At 41.8% G+C, this 25,370-nt stretch overlaps 1 protein-coding gene across 10 annotated transcripts in view; it reads right to left on the minus strand.

Annotated features, from left to right (window-relative positions):
* The window catches only part of nrxn2b (neurexin 2b), a 667,491-nt gene that overhangs the window by 81,487 nt on the left and 560,634 nt on the right, over window positions 1-25,370 (minus strand). The window lies entirely within an intron of this gene.

Here is a 25,370-nt window from a genome sequence, read left to right on the forward strand (position 1 = left end):
TCTCATATCAGTATTTTCATTTTCTTTCCGATGCTGTTATGAGCAAATTGTGTTATGAAGATGGCACTCTACAGCTGCTGTGCTGAGGTGACAGGGTGTAGCGCTCAGTTCGTGTCGCCAGAATAAACCAGCACAGCTGTGGCAACTGACTGGTGAAAATGAAACCATTCTTCACAACCAAAGGTGTGCACATGGAGAAGAGATTGCAGAGAGAGCCTTATTTACAAATGAAAGCCAACCAAATCTGTGGCATTTGATTTAGTTATCATTTTTTCCCCAATTTATTTCATTTCTAACAGTAAAGCTGGGAGTAGACACATTGTTTTTTAATCCTATTGGTTTTATAATTAGGCTGAATCACTTCTTTCTGTTCTGCAAAAAGGCCTATTAAATACCTGTTAAACAATTTGTTATATTTTGTTTTTTAGTATAGATTTGGCTTGGCCATTCATAACAGAAGGCTGTGCTAAAAAACATATTTTTGTAGGTTTTCAGGTTATACGTATTTTTCTAGGTTCTCACAGAAGAGAACATTTGTCAATTACAGTTTGAAATAAACCGACCATTAAAGACAGCTGTGTTTGACGTTTAACCATTTCAACTTGATATCAAGAAATGTTAAGCTCAGACATGTAAAGTGCCCTACAACGATTTCAAGGAAATATTTTCTGGGACGTTTGACAAGTATAAAAGTTCACTGCTGAAAGAAGGATTTGCTAAGTAAATGTGTATCATCTCAATATAAGAATAGTGGATGTTAATATATATTCACTTTGGGACAAATAACCTTAGAAGGTAACACTTATTTTTTGTGCCGAGAATTAAATCACCTTTGGCTTTAATTACTTTTTTCTGAAGTCATATTCTGATGTTGGGAAACTTGAAACAACAACGTTTCATGAAACACTCATCCTTTATTTGATAGAAAATTAGCCCTTGCCTATCATGACAGTAACCGTTTATTCGATCCTGTTTGGCAAGTAGCTTTGAGTAAAACAAGGCACACGAGAACCCTCTCAGCCCTGTTGTCTTTGTTCTTTGGGGAGAGCTGCTGTCAGCACTGTTAGCATTGGGCAGCACACTGACACAGCAGATTTGTAAACAAGTGAATTTACATTTTAGGGCGTTTAGCAAAAAGCTATTATCCAGAGTGACTTCCACAGAGAGGGAAGTACCTGTGATGGTTCTGTAATTAGACACACTCTCCTAGCCATCTACACACTTTGCTAATTTGATCCTAGTTTGAACTTGTAGCCTTTAACAGTGGCAGAAAGTATAAAAGTAATAATCAACATCTGATACAACTTTAAAAGTATACAGCAAAAACATATTTGGATGTTTGAACGTTTCTACGTAATGTTTGCCATAATCATTCCATTGTTATCTTCCCTGACCACTTCCAGAGTTCGAACATATCGAAATATTCACTCAGAAGGGATCATTCGATTCTTTTGTGAATCTAAATGGCATTGATATATAGTATGATCATCACCCTTGGGGCACCATTTACATTTAAGCTCCAAGTAAGAAAGGTTACTGATTCACAACTGAACAAATCGTCCCTGTCTCTCCCCTCCTTGTTCCTCCGGACCCATCGTCATGGATTTCATCTATCCACAACTATCAATCAAAGTAATTAAAAAGGCATCACTGAAATGTCAATGTGCTATAAAAAAGCGTATTAATAGAGCCCACATCTTGTGCCAGAGCTGTCAAATGATGGAAGGCCAGGTGTTTCTAGCTAGAGGGAGACATACGCTTAAAAGCACTGTGATCACTAATTGAAAGGTCCTGGAGGCTTTTTTTGTTGTTGGGTCTTAAATGGAGGCAAAATAATAATATTCACTTTTGGTGGTGGTAGTTTCCTAGCTTGAATTATAGTTTTGAGGGAAGAAAAGTTGAAATTAGGTGTTCAATGGAAGGTAGGTGGCGGTGGCCTAAATTCAGGGCGCCTTTAGTCCTGGCACACATCTTAGCAGCCCTCCTGTCACAATGCCCTTCAGAAGACGGGTGGGCTTTAGTGATCAGACCAGAAATATCACTCAGATGCATTCTGATAGAGAATCATGTCTCCCAGAGGGGAGGTTAAAAGGACAGAGTGCGAAAAAAGAGGGTAATAAAGCAAAATAGGCGGCAAGAAAAAAGGAAGTGGCTGAGTAAGTCAGAGAAAAGATGCTGAAAAACAAAGTGCTTAGTGCAAAGTAAGACGTTATTAAAAAGTAATCACCCATCAGTCCTCCATTAGAGATATAGAGTGACAGGCGCCCAAGTCACTTGACCTGATTCATCATTTATGCAAATAAGAGCAGTTGGGGACTGGTGTGTGTGTGTGTGTGTGTGTGTGTGTGTGTGTGTGTGTGTGTGTGTGTGTGTGTGTGTGTGTGTGTGTGTGTGTGTGTGTGTGTGTGTGTGGAGCCTGATTCAAATGTTAAGGGATGCAGCCAGTTTTTCTGCTTTGCGTTAGACTTGCACAATTGTGGAGCAAGGCGTTCCGCACAGAATGGCTCAAGGCCCACTGAGATTTGTTTTACTCTGCAGTGTTTGCCAAGGTGATTCAAGTGCTACCACTAGCAGCACAAACGCACACACCACTTCTTCCATTGCTGTTACTCAAACCTACTTTTGCATTCATTAAAACTCTGAACTCACAACCTCCCACTTACACATGGGAAATACTGGAGCAACTAAATAGCTCTTACTCAGAGACATTTCATGATTTATAATTGTGGTAAGTCAGAGGCCAACTCTGTTGACGGTATTTTATATAATCCAAACTTGAGTTAGTTTGATTAATATATTGGAGAAGCCTGCATTTGTTGTAGGAATAAATCAAATTATTTGGATAAGCATATATTATATCAAATATGAATTAACCAGTTCAATATTTGTTTTCAATATTATGATTTTCCTTTTTTTCCTTCTTATTCAAACCGGTTCTGAAAGACCAAAGTGATCATCTCAACCCACCTCATCCTCCACACACACACCTGATGACACACACGCCAACAAGGTTTCGCAACCCCAATTACTGGCCTGGTAAATATAACCGTCCTACAGCCTGTGCCCGAGAGGCTGAGCCAGCTGCTTCCATTTTGGCTGGGACTGAGGAGGGGACAAAAGCATGGCAGGCAGCTCCAAGCAGCATGATGAGAAATTAAGAGCCAGCAAGGGGGGGCAGGTCCACAATGAAACAGTTGGGCAGAGGATACAGCCTTAGTGATAAACCACACAGTCACTAGACTGGACAGACTTAGAGCACACAGATAAAAGGCTGGGTTGAAAATAGTTTTACAATAAAGCAAAGACAAAGAGACATCATTCTGTAGAGAAGCAGAGATGTTGACGTCTGCATTGTCGGTTTGTATATTCCCCTTTTGTGTGTGTGTGTGTGTGTGTGTGACCAGCGCTGCAGGGCTCTGTCATCAGAACCTAGTGTTGACACTAATATGCGCTGTAGTGACAATGGGTCCTTAGAGATGGCCCACACACATATACACAATGTTCCCCTCTGAGCTATTGATGTTACACCGATCTGCAAACCAGTTCATGAACACTTGCACATTCCCAAAACTGTTAATGAGCTATCAGTAGCGGCTTGCAGAGAAGCTGCTTGCTTTTGTTTTTTTGCACATTTGACATTTGCAGGGTAATGCCAGCTTCTTTTCCTTCATACTGATCGTCAACAATGGGACGTACCGCATGAAGAACAGCTTGCAGAATTTAAGGACATAAACAAACCCTTCCAATATATCTGAATATGTAGATTTCAATACTCTCTCCAAAGTACTTGATCCAACTACCCCTATGGCCTCATTGGTGTCACGTATCCATTGAGCTAAACACTGAATAATATCTGGCAAATGCTTTACGTCTTATATGAATGGATGGCAGCAACATAAAATGGTAAATGATGTCCAATCCTCTATTATATTGTAAAGCTGCCATTTCCAGAGTACTGCAGTTCAGAAGGGTATCATTGCATGGTTAGTAAAAAAAAAAATGATGGCGGTGTAGATGTGCATGGACAGCTATACATCAGACGATTATTGCCTAATCCATGGAGTGAACGTTTGGGAAACTCAATGAGATGTCCATAAGCAGCATTTCCTGGCAGGGCGGCAGTGAGATGTGCACTGTAAGCGTTCTAGGAAGCAATAAAGGAACGTCCGGCGCTTCAAACATACAGCTCACTTAAAAATCAAGATTCAATTTGAACGCACGTCGTCCTTATTCCTTTGTATCTAAAGCTGCAAAGAGCAGTGCATGAGGAAGTGACACACAAGCAAAAATGGAGAGGTGCATACACAAACGGAGGTGAACGCGCACAGGCTCACGGCGCCCGACAGCTCTTATTAAAGCGTGTGTTATATCTGAGGTGGCAGCGGTGAAGTCGCAGCCCAAGGCTCATTTATTTAAGACGAGGAATAATGAATTCTTTGTGGCATCTCATCTTCCCATCACTATTAATCTGGTTTTCTGCAGGTATCTGCGGAGATCCATATTGCATGGTCCACTCGTCTGGCGCCTCACACAGTAGGATGCTTCACCAACAACTGATTTACAGCCTTGCGCCCCGAAGATGCTAATTGTGAATGAGTTTTACAGTCTCCCCAAGTCTCTACCAAGCTGTTACATGCATGTCATCCATCACACAGTGACTCAGCGGAGTTTTGTTACATAGCTGCCTTTTATTACATCAGTGCTTTTATCTTGCTTCCACTTAGTGTTTCGCTAGTGACATAAACCTACCTGCCTGCTCTTATGTTCGAACATTGGGAGTGCCATTTTTTTTTTTTACAGCGTGCACCACATACACAAAACACATATTCCGTAAACCAAGTTGTGCAACAGGGAGATGGAGAAGTAATTTACTCTCCATTGAAAGTGGCTAAAAGAAAGGCAGGGATTAACCACGGGCCAATTACAGAGTTGGCTAAACCCCGTCTAACTTGAACAAATACATTGCAGGGCCCAGGCTTTTTCAACCTGTATTAAGTCTGCCATCTCCAGAGCAAGGTGGAAAAATAGGGCAAGAAATAAATTAGGCTGGATGGAAGAAAGGTAAAGGCAAGTCTATATAGATAGAAGCCAGCATGACTTAAAGACATTTTATTTGAACTAAAATGACAAATTAAATTAAAGTTGGTTTTGTTACAGCATTAAAATTGTCTCTCTAAATGACACTACATGTGCTCTCTATAAAGAAAGGACCCAAAGGAGTTGAATACATATTTTATCCTTTTGGTGTAATGATGTCGCAGCCGCTGGATTTTTTTCCATACAGCCAATGAAATTATTTCATTTTGAAGTGTTTTTGCGTGAAGTGGCCGCAACCAAGTGCTTTATAGCTCACGTCCCCTTTTCCCTCCAAACGTCTTGTGCTTCTAGCAGAAAAAGCAAAAACAAAATACTGACACACAAGGTTTGTAGATTAGATAGCAAATTATCTGTGCTTAAAAACATGACAGCAAGAGTCAAGATGAGTCCATTTAAATGGGAAATGCTGTGGTTGTTTTTTCTTCAATACAACTGTTACAAAAACAACTGCTAACTGTTTTCCTCTTATCTCTTCACTAACAGTGGCGAGTACAATGTGTCTCAATCCCACTCATAAAAGATTCAGGTTTAAGAGGTACTATATCCAAAAATCTTTCTTTTGATAATACAAAATGCCTATATCAATTGGACATAGTCTATGAATGTCGAATTATTGTGACTTTGGGTGGAGTGAAAACGACATAAACCTAACAGCTACAGTCACGACAATCGGTCTTCATAAAAGTGGACAATATAGAACAAATGTGGTCTGAGATTTGCTATAAATGCAAATATCAGTAGTAAAATTACCAAAGAGTCAAACCCAAATAGGTAGGACCTAGGAATAAAAGGGAAACAGATCCAAACGAATATAAGAGCAAAGACGCGACTGAAGAGATAAAGATATCAACGGAATGATCCAGACGTGGAGCGACAGCGTGTCTGTGTTAGTGACTCAGGGCAGGTTGTATCCGTCGTGACTTTGATAGGGAGCGAAAGGTTACATGACACCCTGGCCTCAGCTACACTAAGCTGTGCAGAGTGATACCAAGAGGGTGAGAAAGGCTCAGGATGAGGCCTGGCTGGGGGACACGCCGGGTCAGGATGTGTTACACAGTCGAGAGACATGAAGGTCAACGACAGGCGCTCTGCACAAGATGCTGATATGGTGTCTGTCGATAACATGCGGCATATTTCACCCCTCAGACACGGTCCAAATCGTGTCTTCACTTTGACAGTTTTGTTGCATAATATTTGGACAGGGGCAGGGAAAGATACAAAGAGAACGGTTATGGATGGATCCCTTTTGGTGCACGCTGAATCACCCATGTGTGAGGGATGGCTCACTGGAGAATGTATTCAGGAGATGCCGCCTTTATCAGATGCTTCTGAACCCAGCTGTGGTGACATTACACGTCTCCCATCGGACTGAAGTCAACTCTTGACATTTCTCTCCAGCTAATTCAAAATGGCTGCCGTCAACACGAGCCCAAGGATGTGCTACAACAACGACTTGACTAATTATATGGGATCAGCAAAATCCTAATAAACACCTCTTATATTATAGCTAATAGCATCAAAGCAGCTTAATACACGTGCTGGAGGACACTGGGAGAAAGTTTACCGTTTAATTAAAGATTGTTTTAACTTTGTTGTTTTTTGATGAGGGAATTGACCATTTTTTCCCAGCATTTTCCAACAGGGAGGGTAAGACGTGCCCCGTATCTCTAACTATGAAGTCAGGAGACACTTGCATATGCGGTAATATCCTTGTAGAATAAAAGCAGCTGTTACAAAGCATCATGGCAGCATACATTGATTGGTTAGGGTGTATGGGGATGTACCTTGAGGATACCGTAATGAAGCATTTAGATTCTGCAGCTGGTGCTTTTAAAAGGCGCTGTTGATTGTAAAATGGAAAAAGCTGCTTCATCGTTCATTAGAGCTCATAGTTTACCTCATAGTCTTGACATGAAAAATGTATGGCTTATATTACATGCTTTAGATACTTTCGAATCATATAGGGGATGGATAGATCTCTTGATCTCTGTGTCTGTCACCATCTAAGCATCATACTCAGTGTGATGACGTGGAACAGTGTGATATTGGCAGGATTTTGTGAGTTGTCTTCCATCGTCATGTGTCTGTCACGAAACGTCGCCACGTATAAATGCCATATTAATGGCATACTGAAATCTGTATTTTTTTTATCTATATTTCCTTCAAATTTGTTATTATTTACATTTCTTTTAAAATCGTTCCGTGTGACACGAAAAAAATGCGAAAATCGTGTTGGTGAACACGAATCAATATATTAATTTCGTGACTATAACACGAAACACCGTGAGACTGTGTTGCATATTCACAATGTTTTGTTATGAATGAAGGATCAGATGTCTAATAAGTTTATGTAAAAACAGCCCTCAATTAAATAAATTCAATCGTTTAACTTACATTTAAATGTTGTGTGATATTGGTTCATTTATTAGAAGGAAATGTTTATTGAGAACACGAAAATGGAGATTGTGGTATATTTTGAATACTGACATTAATGCATGATGACATGAGCCAGCACCTTTCTCCTGCTCACCCTAGGTTCACCTTTACATCACATATTATTCATTAGGCATGTGGATACATAGTAAGCAATCTTATAAAAAAGTACTGATTACACCTATGCTTTAGTAAAGCATAGTTGTTATTCCTGTAATTGGCTTGATGGCTAGTAAAGCAGCTTTACTAGCCATCAAGCCAATTACAGGAATAACATGTTCTCATAACTGTTTCACACTGCAGAGCACTGACCTAAAGTGATGGTCGTCACTGCAATTCACATATGCACATTTTAATTTGCATGAATGTGCTTTCCACATTAATGTTTCTTACTTCTGGAAATGTTGTATTTAAGCTGACCTGCAGCCAGCTGCTGTGAATGATCTGGTCTGTAGCTAAAATATATTTCTTTACACACAATCTGTTTTGAATGAATGCTCACGTTGAACTACAGTAAATGACATATAAAGACTTTAAGAGCCTGCACTTGTTTGCTCTCACTTACTTCAGAAAAATCCCTGGATGAAGTTTTTGTGATATATAATATGATTGGAGGCTAAGTAAATGTAATTTAAAGGTGATCAATAGTACACACTGCAGAAATGTAATGCACTGTTGTAAATTTAATAACATTTTAATTAGGTCTTGTCTGAACTTACTTTTAAGAGAACTACAGTATTTCATCTTGTTGTAGTTCCAGGGATTCCATGACAGCCAAATGGTTTGCTTGGAGTAAATCGCTTTTGAGTAAACAGTGAACAAATCACAAAAAAGAAAAACATTGAACATTTTAATTATGGATTGCTGTCTACTTGTCTGTTCACCCAGCATTTGAGTTGACACCCTCCCACCCTGCAGTGTTTTCCTAAAGGCTTCAGGCCCTGCAGGAATAATGCCCATCAGGCCTAACAGGCTATTTGCCACACGTTTCATTCAGAATGAGATTCAGTGGCTAACTTGCTGCTCCCTCTGATACCCCCACCCCCTCGCATTGGCTCTGTTGTACCAAGACCCTCCAGATTTACACATTAAACACTGATAGGGCTGTACCAGCTGTCTGGCCTACTCTCTCAATCATCAGGCCAGATGTGCAGCTAATTGTCGAGTGTGGCATCTCGACACCCAGCCGTGACGTGACAGCCTCCAGCATGGAGAGATTTATGAAGCATGTGTCTGTACTGTAGGCATGCATATGTGATATTTCCTCTCTAAACCTTCCACTGAGATAGCTCCGTCAACCGTGAAGCAACCATGAAGTAACGTAGGTGATGCCAGCACAGAGCGTTTTTCTATTTTAGACTGGTGATGGAAGCCAGCTATTATTGAGCTTTAAGCCTACCCATGAAGGCCAGACAGAATGCAGTGGGATGCCTCAGACACAGCTGCCAACCTGGTGGGGGGCACTAAACCTAAGAGGCACCACCCCTGGCCATCGGACCCAGGGAAGTATCTCTGATCTGAGCCTTGTTAAAACAGTAGGAACGGGGTTTAAGAATAGCCTCCTGGTGTCTATCTCTGGGTAACTGGCATCACAGTCAGTGCCCAGATCATCCGTTCCCAGTTGGTTTGCAGTGTGTGTGTCTGGCGGGGAAGTGTGTGCTGTTTACGCATCTTATTTTCTCTTATGATAATACATCTGCTGTGTTTGGAAACAGACCACTGTACGCCATTACATCTGTTGATTAGCTCGCCGATTGCTTTTGATGGAGTGGACGCAGGGAAATGCATTACTGATGCTCAATACATCTGCCTTATGACTGCCAGTGTAAACAGCTCTGGGACGCTTCTGTAAGCGATTGCTGTTAATCCATCAGGGAAATGGTCTTCTCGGCCCCGACTATTGCTTTTTCTAATTATCTTGGCTGCCAGCTTTGATAGCTATGCCCTATCTGTCACATATGTATGGATTGCAGCCCGCTTGACTGAGCGAGGATTGCATGGTAATGTTAACCGGTGAGCAGGTAGAGTGAGCACATCGGGGAAAAGCTTCATTTGTCAGATGACTGTGGTCTGCCTCTTCGGGCATTCATCATGCGTCAGCAGCATTAGTGTGGATCGCACGACTCCAACTTTTTTTTATATGTTACACACCCTTCATATGCCCTGAATGACAGTAGCAGAGTGCAACTTGACATCCAAACTGGTCACCATGGAAAGGGCTCAGCAGAGTTGCTGCGAGAAGCTAATTTTCATCTGTGTTTTAATCAAACAGGCAGTGGGTTTGGCTAATTGTTCTGGGAAGACATCCAAGTAACAAGACTTTTTTTCCCAAGCCTTGGCCCAGTTATTTGCAGAGAAGATGAACAGCTTGATGGCTACTGTCTGGTCTAACTTGAGTTGGAAGGATCCAAAATACAGTAATCAGAGTTGGTGGACTCTTTGTCTTGTGAGGAACTTTTTGCAATGGTAATAGTCCGTGCCACCGCCAAGTATCCTCTGTAACTTCACAGATCTGATGGAAAACGTCAGATTCTTTGCAGCTGTGGATAAATCAGCTTATCTGCCCACGTCCCGAAATGTCTCACATCATAGCTTATGCTGAAATAATGTCAGCACATTTACTCCTTTGAGCACGATATGAAAACACAGCTTCATACAGTCATTACAGTCAAACTGGCGACTATTCCCTCCATTACTTGCACCAACTGTCCCTCGGCCTTTTGCTATATCAGCTACGGATATAAGGGTTCCTATTCAGCATATCATTCTGAGGCCTGGCTCTGTACAACGATGACTCAGCAAAGACAGAAACAGAGATATGATTAAAATAATTAGAGAGACAGGAAGTTAAGGAATGAGAAGAAAATAAAGAACTACCAAAACCTGTTATAAAATACTTTGAATTCTGTCAAATTTTACAAAGGAGCTGCAAACATATTGAATTGTGTTTAACATATGCAGCTGTTTGAAGTATAAGCAAGATTACCTTCCCTCCTCTTTTAATTTCAACAGGAAACTATAACGTTTCTTCATTCAGTATCCATTAATTGCAATTCAACACAAGCACAAGAGTTCTTCTATCAGATACAAATCCATGGTTACAATCTTAATTATTGATGGCTGTCAGTGATTCTTGCAACTCATTGTCTCGAAAACAAACCGGATGAACATAATAATTTGCAGTTCTGCCAATTCCCAGCGGCAGCAAATGAATGAATGATGAACTTCCTTCTACTCCTACATTGTGCAGGAGTAACGAGATGACACCAATCCTTCAATCACGTATCAGAGGTGCCTCCCTTGTGGCTTTCCTTTCCCTGAATATAAAAGGAAGGATCATATGGGAAGTGCAGCTTAGAGACAATCTAAGACTCAGAGAACTGTCTTGATTTATGACTTCTCAGAATATTATCAGTCAGACACAGTTGTATTGTTTTGTTTGTTTCTTTTTTTTCAACATGGCATAAACGTGTCACAAAATAAATGATCTTCTCCCTCTTCAAGCCTCGATTCACACAGCTTAAGAAAAGAAAAACAGGTCTTTGTTTTGATGGTGGAAGTCGCTTGCAGTTTGGCTGTTTCCCTCCAACTGACCTTTTCCCAGCAGAAAAAACAATCTGAGTGATTGAGAGCTATACTATTTTTTCACCACTTTTTCACACCCTTCTTTTCCATCTCTGAGAAATGTAGAACCCATTTTGATAACATTGGCTTGTCCCCTTATGGGGAAATCTTTCGGCACAAACAACATACATCTGTGAGTATATCTTTACAACATAATCCACTCTGTCCTCTTTCTCTATTCTCACTCTCTTCATCCAGACTCGTCTCCAACTCCATCACCGCTTTCACTTCAAATCCAACCAGAAACGGTATTACAGCAGATTTACCAAAGCAATACAGCAGCTGCAGCAAGGAAATCCTATTTGCACCTTATCGTACGGGTGATAGCGCATGAAAGATTCAGCAGTCAACATCCATGGAGTGGTCTCTGCGACAGGTTTGCACAGGCCTCTGGGGCCCAACATGCATTGCTTACTGTCGGCCTGACAACAGGATCCCATCTCTAGGGTGGAGAGAGAGGAAGACAGGACAGTCCATTTCTCTGCTGCTCAGTGAGCTAAGACCACAGTCACTCATATCAGCGGGGAGGCATTACTGGTGAGACTACTCTTCCACCCATAACTGGGATAAAATGAGAAGTGATAAGAAGTTCCATGTAATATATAAGAGGACATTTTCTTCTTTACTCTTGAAGGAATATTCCATCACAACTTTTTCTTGGCTATTATTTCTAAGAGCAATAATGGCCTCATAGTTCAATGTTGAGATTTTGAAAGAAAACCAAATCTAAAAACAAACTCCTATGAGTGATTATCATGTACGGTCAGACATATAAACAGTAATGATAAAAGTATTCCCTAAACTCTCCGTAAACATCTATGAGTAAAGCAATTACTCTTAATTACATTTGAGTTAGATTACCTTGAAAGCGATTGGAAGATGGAATTCATATTTTCTTTTCGGCTACCCAAGTAAATCAGGACCAGGTCAGCTATGTCTAAGTTTAAAGAAAGTCTGAGTATCCCAGAGAGAATTACAACTTGGATGTTGATTTTAGTGCTGTTTACCAACAATAATATTCATGTTAACTCCCAGGTGACATGAATCTAATATCACTACTTGCTTTTTGTTTGTTTTCTGCTTTAAATCCACTTCTGTCTCTCTCCTCATTCCTCTCCAGCCTCTTTGCCTCTTAAAGCAACATACATGAATTGGCAGCAGTCCAATTTCTGGAGTTACGGTGAGTGGACAAACCGTACTTGGCCCCTGCATATCGATAGCAGCAAAATGCCCACGCAGTGCATGTAACAGCATTTGTTTCTCACTGACCATATCAGCGGAGAACCAAGTCTGAACTGATAATGGAGTAAATAGAAAAGCATCACGGCACAATCTCTACCGTGTTTCACTCTCTGAACAACGGCGGTGAGATTTATTAAGAGCTTTTTTATTCTTCGAAAGTTTGAAGTTTAACAAAAGCGTACTTATCTTTGCTGGACGCCTTTTAAGTACTTTACTCAATTCTGACCATATTTAAGTTAACGGCTTTCCACATTCATTTTTTTCCCGTTCTTTTTAGGGCAACAAAATGGATAATGGAGTTTTTTTTAAATTTGTACGCCAACAGCGGAATGGTTGATGGACTCACAAGTTAAGAGTGGTGACTGAGAAAGGATGCATTCATCACTGGTGCCTTGAGTACATCACCGAGGGGAACATAGCGATGTGTTCTTCGCAAGAATGAGCAGATGTAAACATCTTATTTCCTTTTCTCTGCCTCCAGGACATTCTCTTTGAGTCCATTTTCCTCTCTATGGCTCTGTTTTCTTTTTCTCTCTCAGAATTGACCAGTTTGTCCTTCTACTTTTTGTTCTTTAAGCTTTCCGTCTCTCCTTTCTTCTCAGCTATGTAAAAAGGTAGACACATCCTCCCCAAGGTGCACTGAGATAAAAGCAAGAAAAAAACATTTGGAAACATTGTGGCTTTAAGCTGACCATTGTTTTAAGATGAGGTTGTGAAAAGTTTAAAAGCAGATTCTTAGAGCCAACAGCAAAAAGTCGGACTGTGTGGATTTCCCTCCTAAACACTCACATTTCATAGACTGATAAAGTAGAACTCTAATAGATTATTCTCTCTTCAGTAAAGTGAGACAAAAGAGATGAAGAATGCTAATTGGGTGGTCTATTGATGTATTAAAGGTTGGGATCTGTGGATTCATAGTTGTTTTACAATCAATAGAATACATCAAATGTATCACAACCGTACAGAAAGTCAATAGAGAAACTTTCATAGAAAGGTCAAGGATAAATTATGGATGTGGTGATGAGTCAAAGAGGGGAGAAGACATGAGGGTCAACCGAAGTCTTTAAGTATTATATTTTATGCTAAAAGGCAACTTCTTATGATACCCCAATTATTACATCGAGACTGAAAACAAGGGAAATTGATGAATAGGAAAATGAGGAGTTTACAAACACGCACAGTAGGAAATTGGTGTTTGTGTAAGAATGACACCTCATCTCTGAATTCACGCATGTGAAAGCATTATGAGTTAATCACGGAGGAGAACAGTTTTAATGAGACCATTCAGAATGGTGCAGACACATGCGCATTCAAACAGAACATGAGTGTATTAGTCACAGAGAATTGTAAATAGCAACGGCAGCAAAAGTAGGTGTAGATGAATCAGAATGAAAATAAGGCATAATGTCTAATGAGTAATGCTGGATACATTTAGAGTTGCGTTCAATAAATGAGTTGTCCTGCTGGTGCTTATTGCAGGGCGGGGGGGGGGGGGGGGGGGGGGGGTCTGAAGTGCATCCAGAGGGAGCTGAAGGCGGGATGTGCAGCGGTGACATTTGAAACGGAACTCACAGCAGAGCTCTCCTCGGGCTCACTAGAGACAAAGTGAGCTAGATGAATGTTTTTTTTATCTCTCCATTTCCTTACATGCTCTAAATGTATTTCTGTCTTCATGATACTCAGAGTATTGGGACTGTTTGGGAAAAGCTTTGATTTCTATTTTCTTTAAGGTTTCATTATAATTTGTTCAATCATTTTGTTAACCCTTACATGTCAGGTTTATTGAGCTAAACCATAATCTCAGAGTTAGAAAACCAACTCAAAATGAAATGCTGCATATTTTATGTAACGACATGAAGGCAACATTGTGGAACCCATGGGTCATATTAGATTGCTAGGCATTTGTCATGATGAAAAGTTTTACAGTACTCACTATACTAATTGTGTACACACTACATGTATGAAGACAGAACACAGAGGTGGCAGACAATGAGGAGAAACAACAGGCAATTTTTCTCTTCACAGCAGTGGTGTAGTGGGTCCTAGCCTCTTTCTTCTTGTGAATTATATTCTTTTTAGAAAATAAGTCAAGTAAAAAAATGTTGCCTGCCATTATAGAGCTTTTTCGTTAGCGTTCCTGAGGGAAAGAGCTGCCGCAAAATCGCCGCGGGGTAACGAGCGTGATGACGAATAATAATTTTTTAAGGAAATCGTTTTTAAAAAAAATTATAATTACTGTGAAATGTATTATGTTTTTGTCATTATTACAACAAATACACACTTGCGACTGATAAGACTGGCAATGATTTTATATTTATTAGACTATTAAAAAAAAGATCATGCTCCAAATAAGTGGGGGTACGGCGTACCCCCGCGTCCAACGCCCACTACACCACTGCTTCACAGGTGATTGTTAAAGGCAGGACTGAACCATACAGACAGGTCCTCCTCTTGAACCATAATGGCTTATTGATCCGGAAAAAACATCCGCCACTCTGCTCTTAAACAATACACAGACAGTGAGCTACAGGTACGTGGACCAATTGGGAGCAAAGGGGCCAAATTGTTAGCAGAACTATTGTTTTTATGGACTTATCACGAGTTGGTTTAAGTATTTCATGATCATGTTGACTGGTAGAGGAAAAGGGGGTCGGGCGGTAAGTGGAAAGTGGTTAAATCCTTAGCTCCTACACACAGGTGTTCTCTAGCAATTCACTGAATCCAAAGCTTCTTTCAGCTCACTTTGGATTTTAGTGTAGCCTAATGGCGCATTTCCGCTACAGCGCGGAGCTCGCTTTAAGCGTGCCGAGCCGTGCGTGGCCCGTTGTTGGTTGCGTTTCCACTTCCACTTTCCGGGTCAACAACCAGGCTGAGTCGGGCTGAGTATGCTAAACTAGAGAGAGAGAATCTCTGGCAAGGGGGCTACAACTACAACAAGATGAACATATTTGACCGTGATTTAATTGTAATACACATTTCAAAATGATGCCGAAGTAACAACATACTGATGCCGCTTAGTAAAAACCATGAATTAATGCTTTGACAAGTCTGCAGACAAGTCTGCAGAAAGACGGCAGGCGAAAAACCTTTTTAAATGCGTGTTTTTCTAAATGGAGATCGGCTAAGCTAACGCAGTATGCTCCGACCGTCCACACTCACAACAACGGCCTACAGACATAAATAAACCAGCGACTGTATTCACCATGACACAGACAGTCTGTGGTTTGTACTTGTTTGACTTTTGTCAGGTTTCTGAACAGATATGAGGAGCAGTGAGCTCTCAGGGCTAACAGCTAACGGCTGATGTTGTTTTTCTGGGGTTCTTATTGAAGATGACGTCACGGCTCCGCCTACACTGTGTTACTATAGATACTGCCCCAGTTCCTAAACTGTAATGGAAATGCGCCATAAAGTGAGCCAGTCCTAACAAGGCCTAACGAGGCCTAGCCATACTGAGCGAGGCCGTGTAGTGGAAATGCGCCATAAGTGAGTTCACATTTTGGAAGCCTTGCATTAGATTGTAGCAAAATGGGCTGCACAATTAAGCAACTTTTTATCGGAATCTCAATATGGACTATAGTTCATAGCTTGTAGCTTTAGGACAGTGCATATCAACTGTAACCCAATACATTAAAAACAAATTGTAATTTCATCCATTAGGACCTAATGGTATTTACCACAAGAGTAAATCATCACTGAATTATACCGTGTTGTCAGAAGTGCTAAATGCTCATACAATATGAGCTTGAAATGCTTTAATCCAGGGCAGTGAAGCAGGACCTTGGTACAATATGCATCTCAGTGTAGGTAAACCCTTTCATCCTGCAAGGTTGCTGCACTGACTCGATCAATTCACTTGGAACATTTACATTTGTATTTGAAGAATGAACAAAGCCACAGACTGAGATGAGGCAGTGGTGAGTTACTTCTTGCATCTGAAAACCAAGACGAATGACCCTACAGGTAGCAGCCAAGGCAATGCTTTTAAAAGGACCCAGTAGGAGACTGATGGGCTCTGAGTCAGGCCTCTCAGGCATCAATTAAAGCCATGCTGTGTGCTGCCCTCTACAAGCATCACCAGTCAGTCTGATGGCTTTTGGTTATGAATGCTATACAGATATGAAAGGAGATGGGATCCACAGTTAGCCACCCATGATGAAACCTCTAAGGTGGAATCTGCCCACCCTTCAGCTCACGCACTGCTGCTCCTCCAGCCGCAGGGACAATTAATAAGTGATGCAAGAGGGAAGGAGTAATCAATACACTGTCGGGCTGCTGCCAGCTGAGGAGAGAGACCCTGCCAAACCCACCAGGACCCCATCTCATTACGGACGGCGGCCCACGCTCCCCTTTGCGAGGCAGCTGCATTCATCACAGCCCTGCCTCCCTTTCTCCCTCGATTGTTCTCCACGCTTCATCCCTCCGTCCCCCGCTGCATGTTTGGCTTCTCCCCCTCTGACAAGATGAAGGAGAGTAGCTGGGAGAAGTGACAGACATTTAAGGAAGGAAAGGTGAAGGGGACGAGGTGGGAGTTATAAATAATAAGGAAACAACAAAATCACTATGTGTGGGGCTGCCCTTGTAAATTGTCCGCATGTATTAAAGTGTAAGGGTTAATAATACATGTCTTTTAAGTGAATCCCTCCTGCTCCATGGCTAAATGATGCTCTGCGTGCTAATAGAACCATCCTTCGGCCAGCAGAGCGGAAACGGTGGAAATCCAAACACCATGACGACCTTCTAACCTATCAGGCTCTCCTCTCCTCTTTCTCTGCTTCGATCTCTTAGGCGAAAAGCACTTTCTTTCAAGATAAGATCCAATCTTCCTATTCCAATCCCAAAAAACTATTTTCCATCTTCTCCACCCTCTTGGACCCCCCCAAAGCCCCTTCCCCCTCCTCCCTTCTGTCAAGCGACTTTGTTAACCACTTTGAAAAAAAGGTTGATGATATTCGCTCTTCTTTTTCTGACTCACCTTTACTCACCGCTGGGTCACCAGACCCTCCCTTCACCCACACACTGACCTCCTTCTCCCCTCTCTCTCCAAATGAGGTTCTTACCCTCGTTACTTCTGCCCGTCCTATCACCTGTCCTCTGGACCCTATCCCTTCAAACCTCCTTCAGACTATCACTCCTGATATTCTACCGTTTCTCACCCATTTCACCAACACTTTCCAAACAGTCTCAAGGAGGCAAGAGTAAACCCTCTCCTAAAGAAACCCACTCTCAACCCGTCCGATGTTATAAACTACAGGCCTGTCTCTCTCCTCCCGTTCCTGTCTAAAACACTTGAACGCACTGTCTTTAAACAACTCTCCTGTTATCTCCATCAGAACAACCTTCTGGATCCGCACCAGTCTGGTTTCAAGGCAGGTCACTCAACAGAAACTGCCCTCCTTGCTGTCTCTGAAGAACTGCACACTGCTAAAGCAGCATCCCTCTCCTCTGTCATCATCCTTTTGGAACTGTCTGCTGCATTCAACACGGTGAATCATCAGATCCTCCTTCGCACTCTCCAAGAACTTGGAGTTTCAGGCTCTGCACTTTCCCTCCTCACCTCATACCTCAAAGACCGCACCTACAGGGTTACTTGGAGAGGGTCGGAGTCCGACCCTTGTCAATTAACTACAGAGGTCCCTCAGGGCTCTGTTCTTGGTCCCCTCCTCTTCTCCTTGTACACAAACTCGTTCGGATCTGTCATTAGCCTGCATGGTTTTTCATACCACTGCTACGCTGACGACACACCAACTAATTCTGTCCTTTCCCCGCTCAGAGACCCAGGTCGTCGCACACATCTCTGCTTGTCTATCTGACATCTCTCAGTGGATGTCTGCTCATCACCTCAAGCTCAACCTTGACAAGACTGAACTGCTTTTCCTTCCAGGAAAAGATTGTCCCACTCTTGACCTAACAATCAACATCGGCACCTCTGTTGTTTCCCCGACTCAGACTGCAAGGAATCTGGGTGTTACCCTAGATAACAAACTGTCCTTCACTGCAAACATTGCTGCTACAACCCGCTGCTGCAGATACACTCTTTACAACATCAGGAGGATACGTCCCCAGCTGACCCAGAAAGCGACGCAGGTTCTGGTCCAGGCTCTCGTCATCTCACGCCTTGACTACTGCAACTCCCTCCTGGCTGGTCTACCTGCATGTGCCATCCGACCTCTGCAGCTCATCCAGAATGCAGCGGCTCGTCTGGTCTTCAACCTTCCTAAATGTTCCCACACCACGCCGCTCCTCCGCTCCCTTCACTGGCTTCCGGTAACTGCTAGAATCCACTTCAAGACAATGGCACTTGCGTACCATGCTGCACTCCGCTCTGCATTGGCCAAACAGCTCGCTGCACCCGCACTGCGAGGGGGACCCAAGTTCCCATCAGCAAAAACACGTGGGTTTGCTATCCTGGTTCCAAAATGGTGGAATGAGCTCCCCATTGAAATCAGGACAGCAGAAGGCTTACACATCTTCCGGGGCAGACTGAAAACTCATCTCTTTCGACTCCACTTCGAGCGATAGAATTATTAACTAAGCACTTATATACTAATAAAGGACTGGCTTATCTAAAGCCAGTTGAGTAGCACTTGAAATGTTTTAGCTCTATGAAACCTGATGTAGACTACTTACTATATGATTCTGTTTTCTTCAAGTTTATATTTTGTTGGTTGAACGCACTTATTGTAAGTCACTTTGGATAAAAGCGTCAGCTAAATGCAATGTAATGTAATAATGTCATGAATGTGAAGGCGTCCTTGCAAATGTGACTGTGTGCAACTCTGGCAGCTATCTGGAACCTGAGAGCAGCACGTGACTGTGTGTGCTACTGACAGCTAGTTAGCAGTACTGTGTGTTTGTGTGTGTGTGTGTGTGTGTGTGTGTGTGTGTGTGTGTGTGTGTGCGCGTGTATGTGCATGTGTGTGTTTTTCTGGGGGCAGGGAGTGGAGGATAAAAGCCTCTGCCTCTCTCTGACAGTTTTATCCGCATCACCATCTGCCTTTATCAGACGCCAGCATCTCTCGACTCCCCCACTGCACTCTCACAAAGCTCTCCATCCACCCCTCATCTTATCCCAGGCTGCCATCGCACGTCAGATCACATTTTTCAACCCGTAATTAAACAGTTGCCGCCTTAAACGCTTGACAGATAACCTGTGGCCATCAAAACATTTATTAATTAATTTTAAAAATAAGGCAGCGATGTGTGCGCCGGAAAAAAGAGTTTTCCTTTCATTAGTCGACAGTGAAAGGAAAAGAGATCAGGGTGAAGCTAATGAAGTCAAATGCTGCATTTTACATCTCGACTGTGGGAATGCTGGCCTCAAATGCCTGTGTGGGTAAATATTTCTCTCTCTTTCTTTCTCCCTCGCAATAAGCATTTGTCACATGCTGGGAGAGGGGTAAGGGTGGGGTCAAGAGGAGAAAATATAGCCATGTCCCTTTAGCTACTCCCCCCCATTCTCTCCCTCTCTGCCACTGCTCAAACGAGGCAGTTGCGGTGAGGGATGACTCCCTAACGGGTAATCAGACGCAGCCCTTATTTAATGCTATGAGCCGGGATCGGACAGCCCGTGATGGAGGTTCTCGGGGAGGCCCGCTGCGCACCGGCCCATAACTGCAGATGAGACACTTCCCACAGAGCAGTTAGTGCGACAACTTGCCAGCTGTAAATGTAATGACTGTCAAATGTAAGCGGCGGCAGTGAGAACAGCAATAAATATAAACAGACAACCTTATACTGTAGAATTGCACTGAAAAACATCCTAGAGTAGAAAGTTGAATCTGAACTGCTACAATCAGGCATCTGTCAGGTCATTCACAACATTCACGAGTGGCTCGTGAAGACTCTGATATTTGCTCCTTACGTCATTAATGGCTCATCTCTATATGCATAACAAATAAGCCCAATTTGCTGTTTTTTGTGCCTTTATTGCCTTGAGTGAAAACAGCTCATAAAAGACAGACATTTCTATAGTCTTTAATGAGACTTCAGCTCAGATTAAAGAACCTGCGTGCTAATTGTATTAATACAAGATGAGTCATAAAGCTTGAGTTTTGTGAGGCCCCTCCAGACAAGCTGTTTCCTTTGGAGAAATCAAAACCTGAGATGGTTCCAAAAGTTATTTACATCAGTACCTTTGTTTACCACGCTGGGTGGGTGGAGAGGGGGGGGGGACTGCCTGCAGTGCTGTCACCTGAGCCAGGTAGTAGGGAACAACATAGTGAAGCGGGGGAAAACCAGGCATTATTGCCAGACTGTAATGAAAGGCAACACTTTTTCCCATGCCCACTTTTCAAATTGCCAATGTATGTGTACAGGAAAAAAATGGACCCAACTCAGGCTATCAAGTCAGCACAAAATCATGATGTACTTTTGCTTGCACTGAGGCATGACTGCGGGGAAACTGCCATACTACTGCAGCTTTCACAGGAGGAGGGTATATCGTCAAGACAAAACTTGAACTAACTTGTGTACCGACTAAAAGTTCTTTAAGAACTACTAACAGATCTTTGACATTTTGAGCTGCACCTACTCAGCCACATATCTTTATTCTAAGACCAATAAAACAGCAGTCCCTAAAGAATATCAGCACATATGGCAGGTCATATTTTGAAGAACAACATCATTTGAAACATCAAGTTTTGATTGGGGTTTTTGATAATACTAGTTATTGGTGGTGATATGGCAGAAAGGTTTAGAAAGGTACATGATTATGGCTCCAATAGTCTTCTTTTACAGTATTATACTTATATCAAAAATACCCTGTTTCTTTACGTTTCCAAGGTCTTGCAAGGACATCTGCCTTTTACCTGCAGCCACAGATGGGAGATTTAGCTATCAGCCCACTTCCATATCTGTCTGTCCCCATTCATTCCCTGAAGCTCTGCAGCAGGTCCTGATGGTGGAAATGTCATGAAGATTGGCAAAAAAGATGTCCTGCCCTCCCAACATTTTTACTTCTGCTGATCGAACATCCTGTCAAAGACATGTGGGGGACAGGGGGACATTCTGTCTACTAAATGGAGGAATACAGAAATGCTCACTGAGTAATAAAAGTTGTTTATCTTCCCATCTAATTCATGGTGTGACTGATGAAACCAAAAGGTACCCTAAATGTCGTTGAGAGTAAAAATCCAACCCAAAACATCTGTAATCTTTTAGAGGTACATTTTGAGATGCATATTTCTTTGAGCGTTGACATATATTCTTAACATACAGATGGAGCACTGAATTTCGGATTCCAGCTTACAGCTTCCTGCCTGCCACCAGCCAAAGACCAGTATAGAGGAATGTTAAGCCCTCCCACTATTTTCCAAGAGGGCGTTGCCAGATTTTCAATTTCAGGTTTTAACCAGGAGATGGCGCTTCATTCACAAATACAGAAAGACAAGTTTCATGGACTTTCAGTTGTGTTTTGAAGAGCATTTGAACACATCAATATTTTAGATCAACTAAAGTATATCTAATCTTGTAATTCAATAATATATAGTCTTTATATATTGAATAATCATAATTATAATGTAAATGTTTACATTACACTTCTTTATTTGTTATGCTCATACTTTAACCTTTACAATCGTTTGCTTTAATATGCAGTATATTTTTGTGTTTGCATCCTCCTGCTCCCTTTCGGACACATACTTTATGATTTATTATTATTATTAATATTAAGATATTATTAAGATAAGATAAGATGTTACTTTATTGATTGAACATTTTAGTTTAGAATGTGCTGTCTCACGGTAATTCAGAAGGCTCACAGGTCACATTCCGACCATTATTTGAAACAATAGGTGCTTTCACACCGTCTACAGTTTGATTTGTATAGAGGGAGCTCTGTCAGTTTTCGAATTACCCATTTGCTTTCGGGGAGCCCTATTTTTCAGAGCACATCCTGCTACTAAATATGTCACACGCACGCTCTGTTGACTGGCGCAGCAGCGCGGATGCGATCAATTGCTATAAAAACACTCTTCTACTAATACAGACGGTGTCACTATGCCGGCGGATGTGGCCGTTGTTGAAGCCTCTTCAGGCTCCGCATCGGCAGGCCTCTCCCTCGTTGTGGAGCTGTCAAGCTCGACCCTAACGCCGCTTACAGCCGGCCAACTAAAAGTTGTTTTCCGTTCACGTTGTCATTTTTAGACTCCTTCGCTTCTTTGCTTGTGAATCCAAAAGCTGTGACGCTTGGCTGTTTTCGTTTTGCCATATTTTTTTATTACACAGCCAGAGTTAAAAAAATATCAATATGAACATTTCAAATACCGCGCCGGCATCACCGCCATAACCATAGCAACGTAAGTAAGAATGCAGCGCCGCCACATACAGATGGCAACACCCAGACATATTCACAAATATAAAACAAATATTCAGAAACTGTAATGAACAATAACTATTATTTATTTCAAGAACTGTTATTTACAGAAACTCAACATTTCTAATCTGTGTGACACAAATATGCACGACTGTTTTGGGCTCCCCCTATTTATCTCAAAGTCAGCACTCAGGGGAGCTCCCTCCCTCTTCGGGGGAGCCAAGCTCCTCCTAGCTCCCCCCCATTTCGAACAGTGTCTGTGGCAGCGATTAGGTGCGGCGCATTTGTCATAGGTGATCAGAGCTAACTGCCGTCAGATTTCATTTAAAAAACAGATCTGATTTTAAGACTATTTCTGCGCTCATAAAGAATGATAAGAATAAGAATAATGCGTATTGAACTGGTTTCATTAATTAGTGAGTTTATTTAATACTAGAACCGCCAATCGGGTCAATTTGTGTGATGTGTGCTGTGTGTGTGCAATGTAACTTTTTTTCAATAAAATATTAAAGTCTCCCAGTCCGTGACTTTTCCTGAAAGTGTGTTATGTAGCACCCTATGTTGTTAAAAATTGCATTCTAATAGCGGGACAGGTTTAGGTAGGCCTATACAAAAACCTCTGGCGGTTCTAGTGTTAAGGTAATCAGGTACAGTAGAAGCCCTTTTTTATCAGTAACGAATTTAGCAGTTGAACATAAAAGTCAACTAACTGAGGGTCACTTGCAATGACAGTGTTGTGTCTAACTGTAAGCTTGTCACTCAGAGTAACCTACCGTTAATTTAAATGCTGGAGAAGAAAGATCAAGGGGGGAGGGGGGGAGAGAGCTGTGGTTGATGGGCCATTAGTTGTGTAAATACACAGCTGAGAGCTGCCGTTTCATTCAGACTGTTTAAAAAACTGTAACAACGGACTATTTTTCTTAGCGGATGCATGTCAATTTAAATCAATACATACAACTATTTTTTAAATCAATACATACAACTATTTTTTAAATCAATAAAAACATTTTCTAAATCCATAAAAGCATTTCAATTCATATTGGGAGTCATATCGTTACTTTGTTGAGAATTTGGCCGTGTAATAAGCGGGATAATTTGCAGCGACTTGTTCCTTATGGGGAAAATAACACCCGTCATGTGTGTGTAGTAGAGGTGTGTGTGGTTAAAACACTTTCATGAAGTGAAGGAATTTCCTTCTATAAAACAGCTGTGGGCAGCAGTGAGTGTCACGGACATGAATTCATAGATCAAGGCAGACTGGTGCACACACTCTCCTGTCCTGCCAGGCGACACGCCCGTTCTAAGCCGTGTCCCTCACTCCTCACATCCCAAGCATCCCCACAAGTGTATTATGTTGTTACATCGTTTCAGATGTTATGTTTCAGTTGTGCTCTGTCTATGTTCAGTGATGCAAACTTGTCACCTTTCGGCGAAATTCGCCGTTTTGAATCCAAAATAAGTCGTTTGTGTGATTCATGTAGATCTGCAATACAAATATTTGTGGGGTATGGGGGGGGCTGGGACCCGGAGTAATCTGCGGCCGTGAGCGGTTATGTGTCATCATGACACGCATGGTGTTCTTTTTTTATATATTATAATGAAGTACGAGCTGTGTGCTCGAGTCTTCCTGCCTGTCGGCTCTGCTCATGGATGTATAATAAGGCTCTGCTGCTCCGAGATGATGGTCTAGCTTCAGCAGCTACATTACCTACGGGTGCGTTCGTTAATATTAACTGTGCGTCCGGAGTCACTGTGGCACAGACTGGACCGCTGGTGAACAGCTGTTAGAACGGGGCCGTTCAGGTGTTCAGAGCAAAGCTCCCTGTCGGAGCGGCAGAGCGTGATGTGAACTGAAAAGTTTTTTTGTGGCAATATTATTTAAGGAATCGTTGAGCTAGCTAGCTAGCATACATTGTCACTATCTGCTAACGTTAGCTTTAGCCTTCTATTTCTAATAGTTTTTTTCATAGGCTATAAACAGAGGTGGTATAAGTATATATATTGTACTTGAGTAAAAGTAGAAGTACTCAGATCTTGTACTTGAGTAAAAGTAATAGTCCCAGAGTGTAGGAATACTCTGTTACAGTAAAAGTCCTGCATTCAAAATGTTCCTCAATTAAAAGTAGAAAAGTATTAACAAAGTAGCAAAACATTGAAATACTTAAATAAAGTACAAGTATCTCAAAATTGTGCCCAAGTATAGTACTTGTTGAGTTTATGAACTTAGTTACTTTACACCATGTGGCTATAAAGATACAAAGACTTAAGCCTTGCACAGAGGCCTGAAAATACATTTTCAAAATGCTCAACAGTGCTGCCAAAATTATAAACTGACTGCTCCACAATTTGAAATAAATGCTTTAATATATTTCTATTATGTGACTCTTTGGCGTTTCTGTTATTATTAACACTGCTGCTTTAGTTGTTCTGACTGCTAAAATCCTCTGTCATTCCGTGGGGTGGGGGAGCCGGGGGCTCGGATCCTTGTCACCTTTTTCATACCTGATGAGTTTGCATCCCTGTATGTTAAAAAGCCTCAGTCACCTTAATTCTTGTAATGAAAACATCTCAGGTCAGTAACACCCAAAGCTAAATGTGCAATACCATGTTCAGCTATGTTACTATTTATAATGTTATTGTTGTTACATCAGAAGATGTA

The sequence above is a fragment of the Notothenia rossii genome, assembly GCF_949606895.1.
Source record: "Notothenia rossii genome assembly, chromosome: 3".
Classification (NCBI taxonomy): Eukaryota; Metazoa; Chordata; class Actinopteri; order Perciformes; family Nototheniidae; genus Notothenia; species Notothenia rossii.